The 16,092-nt window shown below is 42.7% G+C and overlaps 1 protein-coding gene across 4 annotated transcripts in view; it reads right to left on the bottom strand.

The window, feature by feature from the left end:
- The window catches only part of LOC134348585 (cytoplasmic dynein 1 intermediate chain 2-like), a 105,627-nt gene extending 91,369 nt beyond the window's left edge, over positions 1–14,258 (bottom strand). For all 4 annotated transcript variants that reach the window (XM_063052182.1, XM_063052181.1, XM_063052184.1 and 1 more), the window contains exon 1: positions 14,192–14,258. The gene's annotated coding sequence lies outside the window, so the exon portion shown is untranslated. The remainder of the gene's footprint in view (positions 1–14,191) is intronic.
- Between the last annotated feature and the right edge of the window lie 1,834 nt (positions 14,259–16,092).

Genomic DNA, 16,092 nt, shown 5'->3' on the forward strand with positions numbered 1-16,092 from the left:
TCGTGGTGAATAAAGTAAGAACAAAGAGAGTTTGGCTTGAGGAAGCTGACGAACATGATGTTGAAGAGGTTTTGGCATCCCATGACCAAGAACTGATAGATGAAGAGCTGATGCAATTGGAAGAGGAAAGGATAACAATTGAAACCGAATGCAGTAGCGAACGGACTGAAAGTGAAGTCGTCCAGGAACTGAATGTGAAGCAACTGCGTGAGATTTTCGCGGCAACGATAAAGTACCACTTTAATTTTGAAAGGGTACATAGGTTTAGGGGATATTTGCAGGATATTTGAGTCCTTACGAAGAACTGTATGACAGAAAAATGCATGAGGCTCAGCAGTCAAGCAAGCCTTCCGCATCAGCCACAGCAGACGACGAACCTCAACCTTCTACATCGAGGCAGGCAGTCATAGGAGAAGATGAGCTGCCTGCTCTAATGGAAACAGACAACGAGATGACACCCCAGTGTCCCACCACCCCGCGATTCACGGAGAATGCAGCGGTAGCCGCGAGGCACACAGCACATCTTTAAGAAAAAAGCTGAAATAAACATGCTAATTAATTAGGTGCCGCCCAACACGTAATTAATTAGCATGTTTATTTCGGCTTTTTTCTTAAAGATGTGCTGGATGCCTCCCGGCTACCACTGCACCCCTGCATGCTTTGCGGTTCGGTATCTGTCGGCGGCCTGGAGGGTGGGGGCCACTGCACCACCCAACCTGTGATGACTCAGTCTAACACACCATCATCAGTGTGCTCAGCGCTGAACCAATTCCGGTAAGTGACATTACACTGTACATACGTTATTTCTACTTTATATAGGCTGTGTATTTTTACGTGTTATTTGGTATGATTTGGCAGCTTCATAGCTTAAAGGTTACTGGAGAGCGCTTGCGCCGTGTTTTTGCCAACAGTGCTTGCGTGAGATTTTCTGCCGACGACGCTTGCGCGAGATTTTCGCTACGGAGAACAGTGCAGTAATGATTGTGCAAAAGTATTTCTACTTTATATAGACTGTGTATTCATCATATCATTCCTGCTTTTACTATATGTTACTGTTATTTTAGGCTTTATGTGTATTTGGCATGATTTGGTAGGTTATTTTTGGGTCTGCGAACAGTCACAAATTTTTCCCATATGAATAAATGTAATTGCTTCTTGGCTTTACGACATTTCGGCTTACGAACCGTGTCATAGGAACGGTCTACCTTCGGATGGTGGGGGAAACCTGTATAGAAGGAAAATGTTTGGCCCAGAATAATGGAATACAAGGGTGATGTCAACAAGGTTAACAAAATACAATCGTTCTTTATGAAAAATTACAAATGATTCCTTGTCATTCTATCATTCAAAGTGTAGTTGGTAGTTGTTGGCATCCTTCTGTCTCGAAAGACAGTGGGGTAGCAAACAAGAAAAGTCAGCTCGTGGTGGTGTACTTCCTAGAGTGGTTGAGGAGTCCCACTCTGGAGTGGCAGTCTTCCACAAAGGCTGCAGGTGAAGGAAGGCAGGCAACTGGTTGGAGTGACCCTCTCAAAGTGTACAGTAATGGATAGTTCACATTTACTGTTACTTCAGTACCCAGTTACTACCAAAAGTAACAAGATGTCATTTTTTTTTGCAGTCTTAGTTCACTTTTGGTGTTCTGTAACCAAGGTATTCAGATGCGTGAATTCAAATGATATATCAAAATTAATTTTGCTTCTAATCTGAGGATTGACATTGTTGGTTAGTTCTGTATATTGTCAATATTTCAAAAGCTGGTATGAAGAAATTTGTGCCCATACAGAAGAAAACCCCTCGTGTAAAGTTCCAGGATAGATTTCTAATATAGTTTATATTTATGAAATTCAATTTATTTTCAATATGTGAAAGCAGTTCATCTGTCAATGGCAGTTATGCACTTTTCACCAGTGCCAATCAAAGTGTTACAAAAGAACTGGACAAAAACTGATCAGAGTCTAGCTTATTCATGTAAAACCATCCTGGCAGTCACACGATAACAGAACTATTGAATAATTGCAATGATCAACTCTTTGGTAAATCTCTAACAATCTAGACATACTGCGTGAAAAAAATATTGAGATCTGCTTGTGGATCTTGAGACTTAAGGTCTAAGTTATCCATTTTTCATGAGTATGCCACATGATACTGCCGCTCATTTTACTTTTTTTTAAAAGAGAACCACCTAATTTCTATTTAAATTAATCCATTTTAACTGCATCACAATCATCCTTGGGGAGCTGGTTCATAAGCTGACCATCTGCTGAAATATTATTTTAACGTCATTAATTTCTCGATCATCCTAAGCAGCATTCTCCTACTCCACCATCATAGAAGCAGTGATACAACTTATTTCATTTCGTCCCTTTACAATCTGAAAAAAAACAGCTGTCACATCACCTCTCAACTTTCTATAATGTACAAACTGGTTCTTAAAATTCAATCATTTTCCCTATCTGCACCTCTTCAAAGTTGCTATCTTTTCATACAGCACTAACTTATTTAGTTTAAATGTGGTTTGCATCAATAATATATAAAACATCAAAATTACTACATTATTTTTGGTCCATATTGATCAACAACTATCACCCAGTTTCACTCACATTTATAGTGACAAAGTGCAATCAGAGGTTGCTCATGGCCAGAATCTACTCCTCCCTGAGCAAGGACCTCGACCCACTGCAATTTGCCTACCGCCACTATTGGTCTACAGTGATACAATCTCATATAACCATATAATAATTACAGCAGGGAAACAGGCCATCTCGGCCCTTCTAGTCTGTGCTGAAAGCTTACTCACACCTAGTCCCATCTACCTGCACTCAGCCCATAACCCTCCTTTCCTTTCCTGTCCATATACCTTATCCAATTTTTTTTAATGCCAAAATCGAACCTGCTTCTCCCACTTCTCCTGGAAGCTCGTTCCACACAGCTACCACTTGCTGAGTAAAGAAGTTCCCCTTTATGTTACCCCTAAACTTTTGCCCCTTAACTCTCAACTCATGTCCTCTTGTTTGAATCTCCCCTACTCTCAACGGAAAAAGCCTATCCACGTCAACTCTATCCCCCTCATAATTTTAAATAGCTCTATCAACCTTCTACGCTGCAAAGAATAAAGACCTAACTTGTTCAACCTTCCTCTATAACTTAGGTGCTGAAACCCAGGTAACATTCTAGTAAATCTCCTCTGTACTCTCTCTATTTTGTTGACATCTTTCCTATAATTCGGTGACCAGAACAGTACACAATACTCCAAATTTGGCCTCATCAATGCCTTGTACAATTTTAACATTACATCCAACTCCTATACTCAATGCTCTGATTTATAAAGGCCAGCATATCAAAAGCTTTCTTCACCACCCTATCCACATGAGATTTCACCTTCAGGGAACTATGCACCATTATTCCTAGATCCCTCTGTTCTACTGCATTCCTCAATGCCCTACCATTAATCATGTCTGTCCTATTTTGATTAGTCCTACCAAAATGCAGCACCTCACACTTATCAGCATTAAACTCCATCTGCCATCTTTCAGCCCACTCTTCTAACTGGCCCAAATCTCTCTGCAAGTTTTGAAAACCTACTTCATGATCCACAATGCCACCTATCTTAGTATCATCTGCATACTTACTAATCCAATTTACCACCCCATCATCCAGATCATTAATGTATATGACAAACAACATTAGACCCAGTACAGATCCCTGAGGCACACCACTACTCACCGGCCTCCAACCAGACAAACAGTTATCCACCACTACTCTCTGGCATCTCCCATCCAGCCACTGTTGAATCCATTTTACTACTTCTATATTAATACCTAACGATTGAACCTTCCTAACCAACCTTCCGTGTGGAACCTTGTCAAAGGCCTTACTGAAGTCCATATAGACAACATCCACCGCTTTACCCTCATCAATTTTCCTAGTAACCTCTTCAAAAAATTCAGTAAGATCTGTCAAACATGACCTTCCACGTACAAATCCATGTTGACTGTTCCTAATCGGACCCTGTCTATCCAGATAATTACATATACCATCTCTAAGAATACTTTCCATTAATTTACCCACCACTGACGTCAAACTTACAGGCCGGTAACTGCTAGGTTTACTCTTAGAACCCCTTTTTAAACAATGGAACCACATGAGCAATACGCCAATCCTCCGGCACCATCCTCATTTCCAATGACATTTGAAATATTTCTGTCAGAGCCCCCGCTATTTCCACACTAACTTCCCTCAAGGACCTAGGGAATATCCTGTCAGGACCCAGAGACTTATCCACTTTTATATTCCTTAAAAGCGCCAGTACTACTTCTTTAATTATCATAGTTTCCATAACTACCCTACTTGTTTCCCTTACCTTACACAATTCAATATCCTTCTCCTTAGTAAATACTGAAGAAATTGTTCAAAATCTCCCCCATCTCTTTTGGCTCCGTACAAAGCGGTCCACTCTGATTCTCTAAGGGACCAATTTAATCCCTCACTATCCTTTTGCTATTAATATAACTGTAGAATCCCTTTGGATTTATTTTCACCTTACTTGCCAACGCAACCTCATATCTTCTTTTAGCTTTTCTAATCGCTTTCTTATGATTCTTTTTACATTCTTTATATTCCTCGAGCACCTCATTTACTCCATGCTTCCTATATTTATTGTAGATCTCTCTCTTTTTCCAAACCAAGTTTCCAATATCCCTTGAAAACCATGGCTCTCTCAAACTTTTAACCTTTCCTTTCAACCTAACAGGAACATTAAGATTCTGTACCCTCAAAATTTCACCTTTAAATAACCTCCATTTCTCCATTACATCCTTCCCAAAAACAAATTGTCCCAATCCACTCCTTCTAAATCCTTTCGTATCTCCTCAAAGTTAGCCTTTCTCCAATCAAAATTCTCAACCCTGGGTCCAGTCCTATCCTTCTCCATAATTATATTGAAACTAATGGCATTGTGATCACTGGACCCGAAGTGCTCCCCAACACATACGTCTGTCACCTGACCTATCTCATTCCCTAACAGAAGATCCAACACTGTCCCTTATCTAGTTGGTACCTCTATGTATTGCTGCAAAAAAATATCCTGCACACATTTTACTAACTCCAAACCATCCAGCCCTTTTACAAAATGGGCTTCCCAGTCTATGTGTAGAAAATTAATATCTCCCACAATCACAACCTTGTGCTTACTAAAATATCTGCTATCTCCTTACAAACTTGCTCCTCCAGTTCTCGCTCCTCATTAGGTGGTCTATAATATACCCCTATAAGTGTTACTACACCTTTCCCATTCCTCAATTCCACCCAAATAGCCTCCCGAGACGAGCCCTCTAATCTATCCTGCCAAAGCACCGCTGTAATATTTTCTCTGACAAGCAATGCAACACCTCCCCCTCTTGCCCGCGCCCCCCCCCGCCCTGATTCTATCACACTTGAAGCAACGAAATCCAGGAATATTTAAACCAGCAACTTTGATGTGTGTTGTTCCAGGAATATTTAGTTGCCAATCACACCACTCCTGCAACCATATTTCACTAATAGCTACAACATCATATTTCCAGGTATCAATCCATGCTCTAAGCCAGCGGTCCCCAAACACCAGGCCTCGGACCGGTACCAAGCTGCAAAGCATGTGCTACCGGGCCGCGAGGAAACAATATGAGTCAGCTGCACATTTCCTCATTCCCTGTCACGCACTGTTGAATTTGAAGATAGGGTTGCCAACCGTCCCATATTTGCCGGGACATCCCATATATTGGGCTAAACTGGTTTGTCCCATACAGGACTGCCCTTGTCCCGTATTTCCCCCGCTAAGGTACAGCATTCCTATGAAACCTTACGTGCTGAAATGGCGTAAAGCGAAGAAACAATTACCATTAATTTATATGGGAAAATTTTTAGAGCGTTCCCAGACCCAAAAAATAACCTACCAAATCATACCAAATAACACATAAAGCCTAAAATAACTCTAACATATAGTAAAAGCAGGAATGATATGATAAATACACAGCCTATATAAAGTATAAAATAATGTATGTACAGTGTAGTCTGGAAAATTAAGCCAAAACCGATTTGTGGGGGAAAAAATCAGCATGTACACACATACGCACGTCACATATGCGCACACAGGTACCCGCACAAGGTTTCACGGTCATGGTAGTCTTTCGCAGGATAAACACAGGTGTCTCATCAACACACACAAAAAATGCTGGTGAATGCAGCAGCATCTATAGGAAGAGGTATCGTCGACGTTTCGGGCCGGGACCCTTCGTCAGGATTTGACTGCTACTTTTGTCCCTTATTTGGGAGTGAGAAAGTTGGCAACCCTAACTGTAGAAGACATGTTGAGGTGAGTTTAACCCTACTTCAACATCCCCGCCCCCCGGTCGGCAAGAATATTGTCAATATTAAACCGGTCCACGGTGCAAAAAAGGTTGGGGACCATTGCTCTAAGCTCATCCACCTTTCTTACAATGCTCCTAGCATTAAAATAGATGCATTTAAGAAACTCTCCACCTCTTACTCTCTGTTTATCCCTAATGGTCCAAACAACTTTATTATCTTTTTCTTCCTTCTCCCCTACATCTTCGGTCTGAGCGCTCCCCTTCTCTGTCACTTGCCTAACCTCCCTCACACACTGTCTACTAGCTTTCTCTATTTGTGAACTAACCTCCTCTCTCCTAATCTCTTCAATTTGATTCCCACACCCCCCCCCAACCATTCTAGTTTAAAGTCTCCCCAGTAGCCTTCACAAATCTCCCCGCCAGGATATTGGTGCCCCTAGGATTCAAGTGCAACCTGTCCTTTTTGTACAGGTCACACCTGCCCCAAAAGAGGTCCCAATGATCCAGAAACTTGAATCCCTGCCCCCGCTCCAATCCCTCAACCACGCATTTATCCTCCACCTCATTCCATTCCTACTCTCACTGTCGCGTGGCACAGGCAGTAATCCCGAGATTACTACCTTTGCAGTCCTTCTTCTCAACACCCTTCCTAACTCCCTATATTCTCCTTTCAGGACCTCTTCCCTTTTCCTATCTAGGTCATTGGTACCTATGCTCACTGGCTCTAAGCTCAGCTTTGGACCCCATGGCCAATAGCAATACACCCTATCCTCGTAATATGCGTCTTCAGACAAGATGGATTCACAGTTATGCGAGGAACCTATTTCTACCGTCTCCTTATATGCATCCAAATCTCAGAGTTATGCGAGGAGCACTGCTTTCCCGCCAATACAAGTCAGGTGCACACGCCTCACAATCTCTCTCCCGCCACTCTCGCATTGGTTTTGGCAAGGTGCGGATGTGCGAGCTTGTGCTCTTAAACTTTTGTTGGTTTTACCTACGGTGCAGTGATTTTGTGCTTGAAATATTTAGTTATGCCTCCTAAGCGTCCGATGTCATGTCCTGGGCTACCGAGCAGCAGAGAACTGCTTTGACACTTGGAAAAGTTGGAAATTATAAACAGTGCGGCATCAGCTGAAGGTAACACAGCTCTGGGGCGCTACTGCCAGGAACAGAATCTTGCCTTTAAAGTTCTTTTGTTGCTTGACAATGTGCCAGCCCATACTAAACATTTGGACAGCATTCATCCTAACATAATAGTGTGTTTCCTGCCGCCTAACACAACATCGCTGATTCAACCACTTGACCAAGGTGTGATCCACATTCAAGACGTACGTATTTTTTTTTATGGCAAACTATCTCTCAGATGCTGCAAGCAACAGACGATTTTGAAAATCCCGGGAGTTTACCAACAGTGAGAAAATGGTGGAAGTCAGAACACTTGGCACAAATGGCGATGGACACGGACTCAAACTTAGAACGGAGTCAGCATTTCAGTCGTTCCCTGCAGTCAACCCTTCTTCCCTACAAGCAAATTTATGCTGAAAAACAAAATGCTGCCAAGCAAACAACCCTCACCACTTTCTTCAAATCGGTGTCATCTCCTGCTGCTGGCAGTTCTAAGAGTTCTGTGAGTCTTCTTTCACCCCTTGCTGTGCTTGATATGATCCTGATGACCACAACCATGCACTTTATCCATGTAAAGTTGCCTGACACCACAACAACCACTCATCTCCTGGAGCGAACACACCTGCCACTGTTGGTGAGTACTGTACACCCTAGGATGTTAACTTTCTATGATTTATTACATTGAATATAACCTTAAATTGATGAAATATAATACAAATGTTGTCTTGTGGTACTGCTTTTGTGTCATATTGGTATGAAAATGTGAATAAATTACAGATAAAACGTATTTAGGAAGCCTTCTGGAACACACCCTATTTTCTCCATTTAAATAATTATTCACATTATGCGTCAACTGCGAGGAACATATCCCCCGCATATAACGAGGATAGGGTGTACTTACATCAGGCTGCTGTTATTGATAACAGCTCAGTGTTCAACACCATCATACCTTCAGTACTAATCAACTAGCTCCAAATCCTGGGCATCTGTACCTCCCTCTGCAACTGGATCCTTGACTTCCTCATCAACAGAACAACAGTTAGTGCGGATCAGAAATAACATCTCTCTGTCAACACTGGTGACCTCATGAATACCCTCTGCTCTACTCACTCTACACACGACTGTGTGGCTAGGAACAGCTCAAATGCCATCTGCAAATTTGTGATGACACAACGATCACTGGCAGAATTTCAGGAGGCGACGAGGAGGCGTACAGTAGTGAGAAGGATCAGCTGCTTGAGCGGTGTCAAAACAACCTTACACTCAACTTTCCTCAGTAAGACTAAGGAATTGATTGTGGACTTCAGAAAGGAGAAGTCAAGGGAACAAACACCAGTCTTCATCTAGGGATCCACAGTGAAAAGGGTGAGCAATTTCAAGTTTCAATGTGTCAATACTAGGCCCAACATATTGATGCAATTACAAAGAAGACACAACAGTGGTAATATTTCAATAGGAGCTTGTGGAGATTTGGTATGGCTGCAAATGCTCGTGCAAAATTTCTGCAGATGTACCATGGAGAGCATTCTATCTGGCTGCATCACCATCTGGTATGGAAGGCCACTGCACAGGATTGGAAAAGACTGCAGAAAGTTGCAAACTCAGCCATCTCCATCATGGGCACCAGCCTCCTAACATCGAGGACATCTTCCAAAGGTGATGCCTCAAAAAGGCAGCATCCGTCATTAAGGACACCCATCACCCAGGACACGCCGTCTTCTCATTGCTACAATTAAGGAGGAGATACAGAAACCTGAAGGTGCAGGTTCCTAAACCTCAATGTTTTAGGATTCTTCCCCCTCCACGATCAAATTTCTGAATAGGCAATGAACCCATGCTGCCATACAAAAAAACACAAGTTCCATCACATTTGACGTTTTGATAAACCTGATTCTGATATGGGTCTTTTGTGGGCTGAGAGTGGGAAGGGGGCAGGAAGAAGGGAATTGTGGTTGGGTAAAGGGGAAGGGAGAGGGGAGAGAGCAGGCTGCATCAGGGAGACATTCTGTAATGATCAAACAAATTGTTTGAAGTCAAATTACCTTAACACGAGGAAATCTGCAGATGCTGGAATTTCGAGCAACACACATAAAAGTTGCTGGTGAATGCAGCAGGCCAGGCAGCATCTCTAGGAAGAGGTACAGTCGATGTTTCGGGCTGGGATCCTTCATCAGGACTAACTGAAAGAAGAGCTAGTAAGACATTTGAAAGTGGGAGGGGGAGATCTGAAATGATAGGAGAGGACAGGAGGGGGAGGGATGGAGCCAAGAGCTGGACAGTTGATTGGCAAAAGGGATATGAGAGGATCATGGGACAGGAGGCCTAAGGAGAAAGAAAAGGGGGAGGGGGGGAAAGCCTAGAGGATGGGCAAAGGGTATAGTGAGAGGGACAGAGGGAAAAAAAGGAGAACCATGATCCTCTCATATCCCTTTTGCCAATCAACTGTCCAGCTCTTGGCTCCATCCCTCCCCCTCCTGTCCTCTCCTATCATTTCAGATTTCCCCCTCCCACTTTGAAATCTCTTACTAACTCTTCCTTCAGTCAGTCCTGACGAAGGGTCCCGGCCTGAAACGTCGACTGTACCTCTTCCTAGAGATGCTGCCTGGCCTGCTGTGTTCACCAGCAACTTTCGAATTACCTTGCCTGGTTTCTCACAGCTGGGTCCGTCTGCATTCACGCCAGCCCCTACATTGACACTCCTTCTCTGTTGCCTGTTCCACATCCCACTCGTGGTGCTCCACCCTTGCCATTCCCAACATCCGTTGCTCCCGCCAGATTTATAAACTCACTCTCTGCTCCACATTGACAAATGCAATACTGTGCAAAAGTCTTAGGAACCGTAGGTATAAATGTGCCTCAGTATTTTGCACAGTGCTGTGATTGTGTGTGTATATATCTTGTCATTAATAGTTTTTGTATTAAGTATTACACTGGACAGCTGCCAAAAACAAACTTCATGACATATGCCTGATTCCTTTAACACACCCCAACACCTGTTTTGTTTCATTTACTGTAAAAGGAAGTGTAATTGTTTCAGTTTAGTACTACTTTTGACTTTCAGTTTTCTCGTTTTCCATGTATATTAATTTATTTCCATAAAACAGTTAACCAATCTTGAATTCCTTTAATCTTGAAATGAAACACTTATTATTTTTCTGTACTGAATTTTGCATGTTATTTATGGGTCTAATTTCCAAGTTTATTTATGCAACCAAGCAGGAATAAGTTCTACAAAATGATAGCTTTCTCTAGAAAAGACTGAGAAATTATTTTATAGAACTTAAAATTCTGAAAGAATTTGATGAAATTGTTGAAATGGTTACACTTGGTAAATTGTATGTTAGTTTCTATTATGAAAAGATTTCCATACAGGAATAAGGAAGTCCAATTGCAATCATACTGGGCCTTGGTGGGAATATGCCCAGAGTACTGAGTAGTTTTGGTCCTTATGTAAAAAGATATGTACTTCCCATAGAGGGAATGCAGTGAAATCTCATTGAAACATACAAAATACTTCCAACACCTGACTGGCTAGAGGAAGGGAAGATGTTTCTTGAGGCTGAGGAGGCACAGTTTAAGATTGGGGTAGGCCATTTAAGACTGAGGAAAGTATTTTATCCCACTCAGAGGGCAGTGGTAAACCAGTTGGACTGTGAAAGGTGAAGTTATTTGTTCATTCAAAACATAGATTTCTGAACGTTAAGGGAATCAAAGGTTATGGGGATAATTCTATAAACTGGCATTAAGGTGATCTTAATGAATGGCAGAGCAGGTTAAAAGGTCTGGTTGCCCTAATCATGCTTCTATTTTTTGCAGTTAAGATTAGAACAAGAGATCATCATTACAAGCTAACCATTAATAAATAATGAACTGAATAAAAAATATTTACTTTAGAACCAGAGTAGAACTCACTATAGAACAGGGAGCATTTGGTGTAAGGTGTACAGATGGACTCAGGGAAACCTAGATAAACAAATATGGGGGTAGATAAAAGCACAGGAAAGCACAGTTATTAGTGTAAAAGGTTGAAAAAAAGCAATATAAATGCCATATAAACAAGTCCATGGAATTACATCAAGTTTAGGAGCTTGACAACATGAATGGAAATGTCAAGATTACTAGCATTGTAAAACAGTGTTGAGAGCAAGAGAAAATAAATCAAAAGCATTGAGAATTGGAAGAGCAGGGATGAGATACAGTGAGATGGGAAGAATGAGGTTAAGCTTGAGAAGTGAACACCTCGAAAGCAAGTTAGTAATTGGGGATCAGACAGCATACTTTACAGTCTTAAAGATGTGATCATTCCCAGCAGTGACACAAACTGAAAGCTTAGCAAGGGAAAATCAGCACAACAGAAGGAAAAAGTGTCTGGATGTATGAAGATTTCTTCAAATCCTGATTTGCAAACTAATAAATACAACAATGCCTAAAAAAGTACAAGAAACAAACACCTGAAAGACAAATAAAAATTTTTTAAAATCCTATTTCATTATTTACATGCAAATACTGTGGTCTTATATACCAAGATAACTATGCTCTGGGTAGTGCAAAAGAAACGTTTGTTTTGGTTATTCACAATACACAGTAGGAGTATCAGCTGATAACTTGCCGAGGATGCCAGGAGCATGCAGGCAGCTCTACTTCAGGTTGAGGAGATTTGGTATGTCACCAACACCTGCGAATTTGCACAGATGTATAGTGCACAGCATTCTGACTGGTTGCATCACAGCCTAGTATAAAGTCTTCAATGCACAGGATCACAGACTTAGCCAGTTCCATTACAGCACAAACCTCCCCACCACTGAGGACATTCTTAAGAAGGCAGCATTGATCATTAAAGACCCTCACCATCCAGGACTTGCTCTCTTTACCATCTGGAACGAGGTAAAGGAGCATGAAAACCCATACTCATTATTTCAAGAACGTCTTCCTTTCTGCCATCAGATTTCTGAACAGTACCTTATTTTTCATCTTTTGCACTATTTATGTTGCAATTTTCAGTAATTTTTATGATTCCAGTGTATGCTGACACAAAACAAGTTTTGCAACATCTGTCTGTGATAATAGAGGTAGCTTCTGGCACATTGGCCTTCATAACTCTAAGTAATGAGAACAGGAGTTGGAATGTCATGCTGAAATTGTGTAAGACATTGGTGAGGCCTAATTTGGGAGTATTGTGTGCAGCTTTGTTAAGATGCCAATATGATGGAAAGAGTGCAGAGAAAATTTATAAAGATATTGTCATGAATTGAAGACCTAATTAAAAGGGAAGTTTGAATAGGTTTGGACTTTATTCCCTGGCGTGTAGAAAAATGGAGAGATTTGATGGAGGTGTACAAAATTCAGGGGGCAATAGACAGGCTAAATGTGAGCAAGCCTTTCTACTGAGGTTGGGTGAAACTAGAGCTAGAGATCATCGGTTAAGGGTGAAAAGTGAATTCATTTTTTTCACTCAGAGGGTGGAGAGAGTGAGGAACGAGCAATCAGTTTAAAGTGGTAAATGTGGGTTTGATATCAACGTTTAAGAGAAATCTGGATAGGTACATGGCTGAGAGGAGTATGGAGGGCTATGATCCAGGTGCAGGTCAATGGGACTAGGCAGTTTAGCACAGACTAGATGGGCTGAAGGGCAGTTTTTGTACAGTAGCATTCTTTGACTCTACTACCTGATTCTAATAATGAGGTTTTGTATGGAATCTGATGGATAAGCAAACTATTCCTCCACTCATTAGCCTCATGTGATGCATCTACAGCTGCATCCCACAGAACCAACGGCTTAAATGTGGACAGCAGTATTTTGTCCTTAGATGATTAGCAGAGTGATCCACATCATTATCATTCTCTCCCCCCACACACAACTTTTCTAAAATAGATGCATTCCATTAACGTCCATATTCTTTTATTAATTTTCATTCTCTAACGAAAGGGGCAAATTCATTCTAAGAAAGTGTGAAGTACAACTACTTCCTAATCATGGGGAATTCTTTATGCCAAATGGGGGTGTCTTTGGATAAAATAACATTTTATTTGTACATTGTGAAGTGACTTTTGAATTTCCTTCATCAGATCATGGAAACCGACCCTACAGCTCAATTCATCTATGCAACCACGGTGCCTACCTGAGCTAGTCCCATTTACCCGATTCTTCTCTAAATCATTCCTATCCGAGTATCTGCCCAATTGTCTTTTTCTTCTGGCAGCTCCGTCTTTCCAGGACTCTGCCTGAAAAGTTGTTTTTCGTGTCCCTTTTAAATCTTTCCCCTCTGCTACAAGAAATCCTTCAAGCCCCAGGGTTCTAGGGAATAGAACGGAACCGACTGATGATCTGCAACAGCGTAAAGGCCAACGCAGCCTGGTGCGAATAACAGAAGGTGTTCTTATATCAGAATAACTACCGAACAGTTCTGCGAAATGGAATAAACAAATCGGGTATCTAACAGGCAAAGGAAGGTGGTTGCAATGACATACACAAGACCCTGCAGTAAGCACTAATTTCCCCAAGGAAACCAGGATTATTGTGCCAGGAACCGACGCCCTGCTCGCCACACCCCGGCCTGTCGGCGGCACGGCGGCGGCCCCGGTCCAGCGTCGCGCGCGCTCCCGCGCACACGGCCCGTCCTGACCGCGCTGGCCCACAAAATAGCTCAAGGCCGGTTGGGGAGAGGAAGCGATACCGACCAGCGGCTTTAACCTGAACTGTTCATCGGTGCCTGACTGACCTGTGAGCCCCGACGCCCTCCAGTCACCGCTCTGACTGACGTAAGCTAGAGCCGCGCGCAACTTCCGCCCAGCTGACCGCGCGTCTGCGCCTGCGCAGGGCCGGCAGCTCAGCCGAGGGAGGTAGACGAGCAGATGGTCGTTCAAATCTAAATCACGGAAGATATTCCAAACAAATTAAGATTTACATAGATAGCTATCTGAAGGTACAAATTATAGAATGCTCACAGGAAATGATGAGTTTTTATGCAGAGAGGAAATTAAGAACCCGGTGGCATGGTGCGAAGACAATAACCTATCCCTCAACGTCAGCAAGACGAAGGAATTGGTTGTTGACTTCAGAAGGAAAAGCGGACCACACGACCCCATTTACATCGGTGGTGCGCAAGTGGAACAGGTCAAAAGCTTTAAGTTCCTCGGGGTCAATATCACAAATTACCTGACTTGGTCCAACCAAGCAGAGTTCACTGCCAAGAAGGCCCACCAGCGCCATTACTTCCTGAGAAAGCTAAAGAAATTTGGCCTGTCCCCTAAAACCTTCATTAATTTTTATAGATGCACTGTAGAAAGCATTCTTCTAGGGTGCATCACAACCTGGTATGGAAGTTGTCCTGTCCAAGACCGAAAGAAACTGCAGAAGATCATGAACATGGCGCAGCACATCACACAAACCAATCTTCCGTCATTGGACTCACTTTACACCGCACGCTGTCGGAGCAGTGCTGCCAGGATGATCAAGGACACAACCCACCCAGCCAACACACTTTTCAGCCCTCTTCCCTCCAGGAGAAGGCTCAGGAGCTTGAAGACTCAGATAAGACTGCTGAACGGATCCTGACCTGGATCTGGGCTGTACCCTCCAAGTACCCGGACCTGCCCCTCGGTTTTTTTGCACTACCTTACTTTCCATTTTTGTATTTTCTATTTATGATTTACAATTTAAATTTTTAATATTTACTATCAATTTGTAATCCAGGGAGCGGGAAGCGCAAAATCAAATATCGCTGTGATGATTGTATGTTCTAGTACCAATTGTTTGGCGACAATAAAGTATAAACAAAACTATCCAATATTTTCAGAAACACATCTGAAATGAAATATGATGAGGCCATTCTCAAGTTGAAGGAGCAACACCTAATAGTCCTTTCCTATCTGCACCCGTGACACTTCTTTTCAATGATTTTGTGTTCCCTGGTCCTGATTGTCTCATTTTCACTATGGATGCCCAGTCCCTGTACACTTTCATCCCCCACCAGGAGGGCCTGAAAGCTCTCCTCTTCTTTCTGGACTACAGACCCAACTAGTTCCCCTTCACCACCACTCCGTCTGGCAGAACTGGTTTTCACCCTCAGCAACTTCTCTTTCGCCTCCCTCCCCCACCCCGCTTCCTTGAAACCAAAGGGCACTCCCACCGGACTCTAGCCTGCCTTTTCGTCGGCTACGTGGAATTGCTGTTCCAAGACTACGCCGGCATCGCTCCCCAACTCTTCCTGTGCTGCATCGACGACTGCATTGGTGCTGCCTCCTGCACCCATGCTGAGTTCATCGATTTCAACTTTGCCTCCAACTTTTATCCTGCCTTCAGATTTACTCGGTCCATTTCCGACACTTCTCTCCCCTTTCTCGATCTCTGTCTTCATCTTTGGAGACTCTCTGTCTACTGATATCTTTTTATAAATCCACTGACTATCACAGCTATATGGACAACATTTCTTTCCCACCCTGTCAATTGCAAAAATGTCTCAGTTCCTCTGTCTCCGCCGCATCTGCTCTCAGGATGGGGCTGTTTCATTCCAGAGCAACTGAGATATCCTCTTTCTACAAAGAAAGGGGCTTCCCTTCCTCCACCATCAATGCTGCCCTCGCCCGCCTCTCTTCCATTTCACGCATATCGGCCGTCACC

Source organism: Mobula hypostoma, chromosome 6 (genome assembly GCF_963921235.1).
Source record: "Mobula hypostoma chromosome 6, sMobHyp1.1, whole genome shotgun sequence".
Lineage (NCBI taxonomy): Eukaryota > Metazoa > Chordata > Chondrichthyes > Myliobatiformes > Myliobatidae > Mobula > Mobula hypostoma.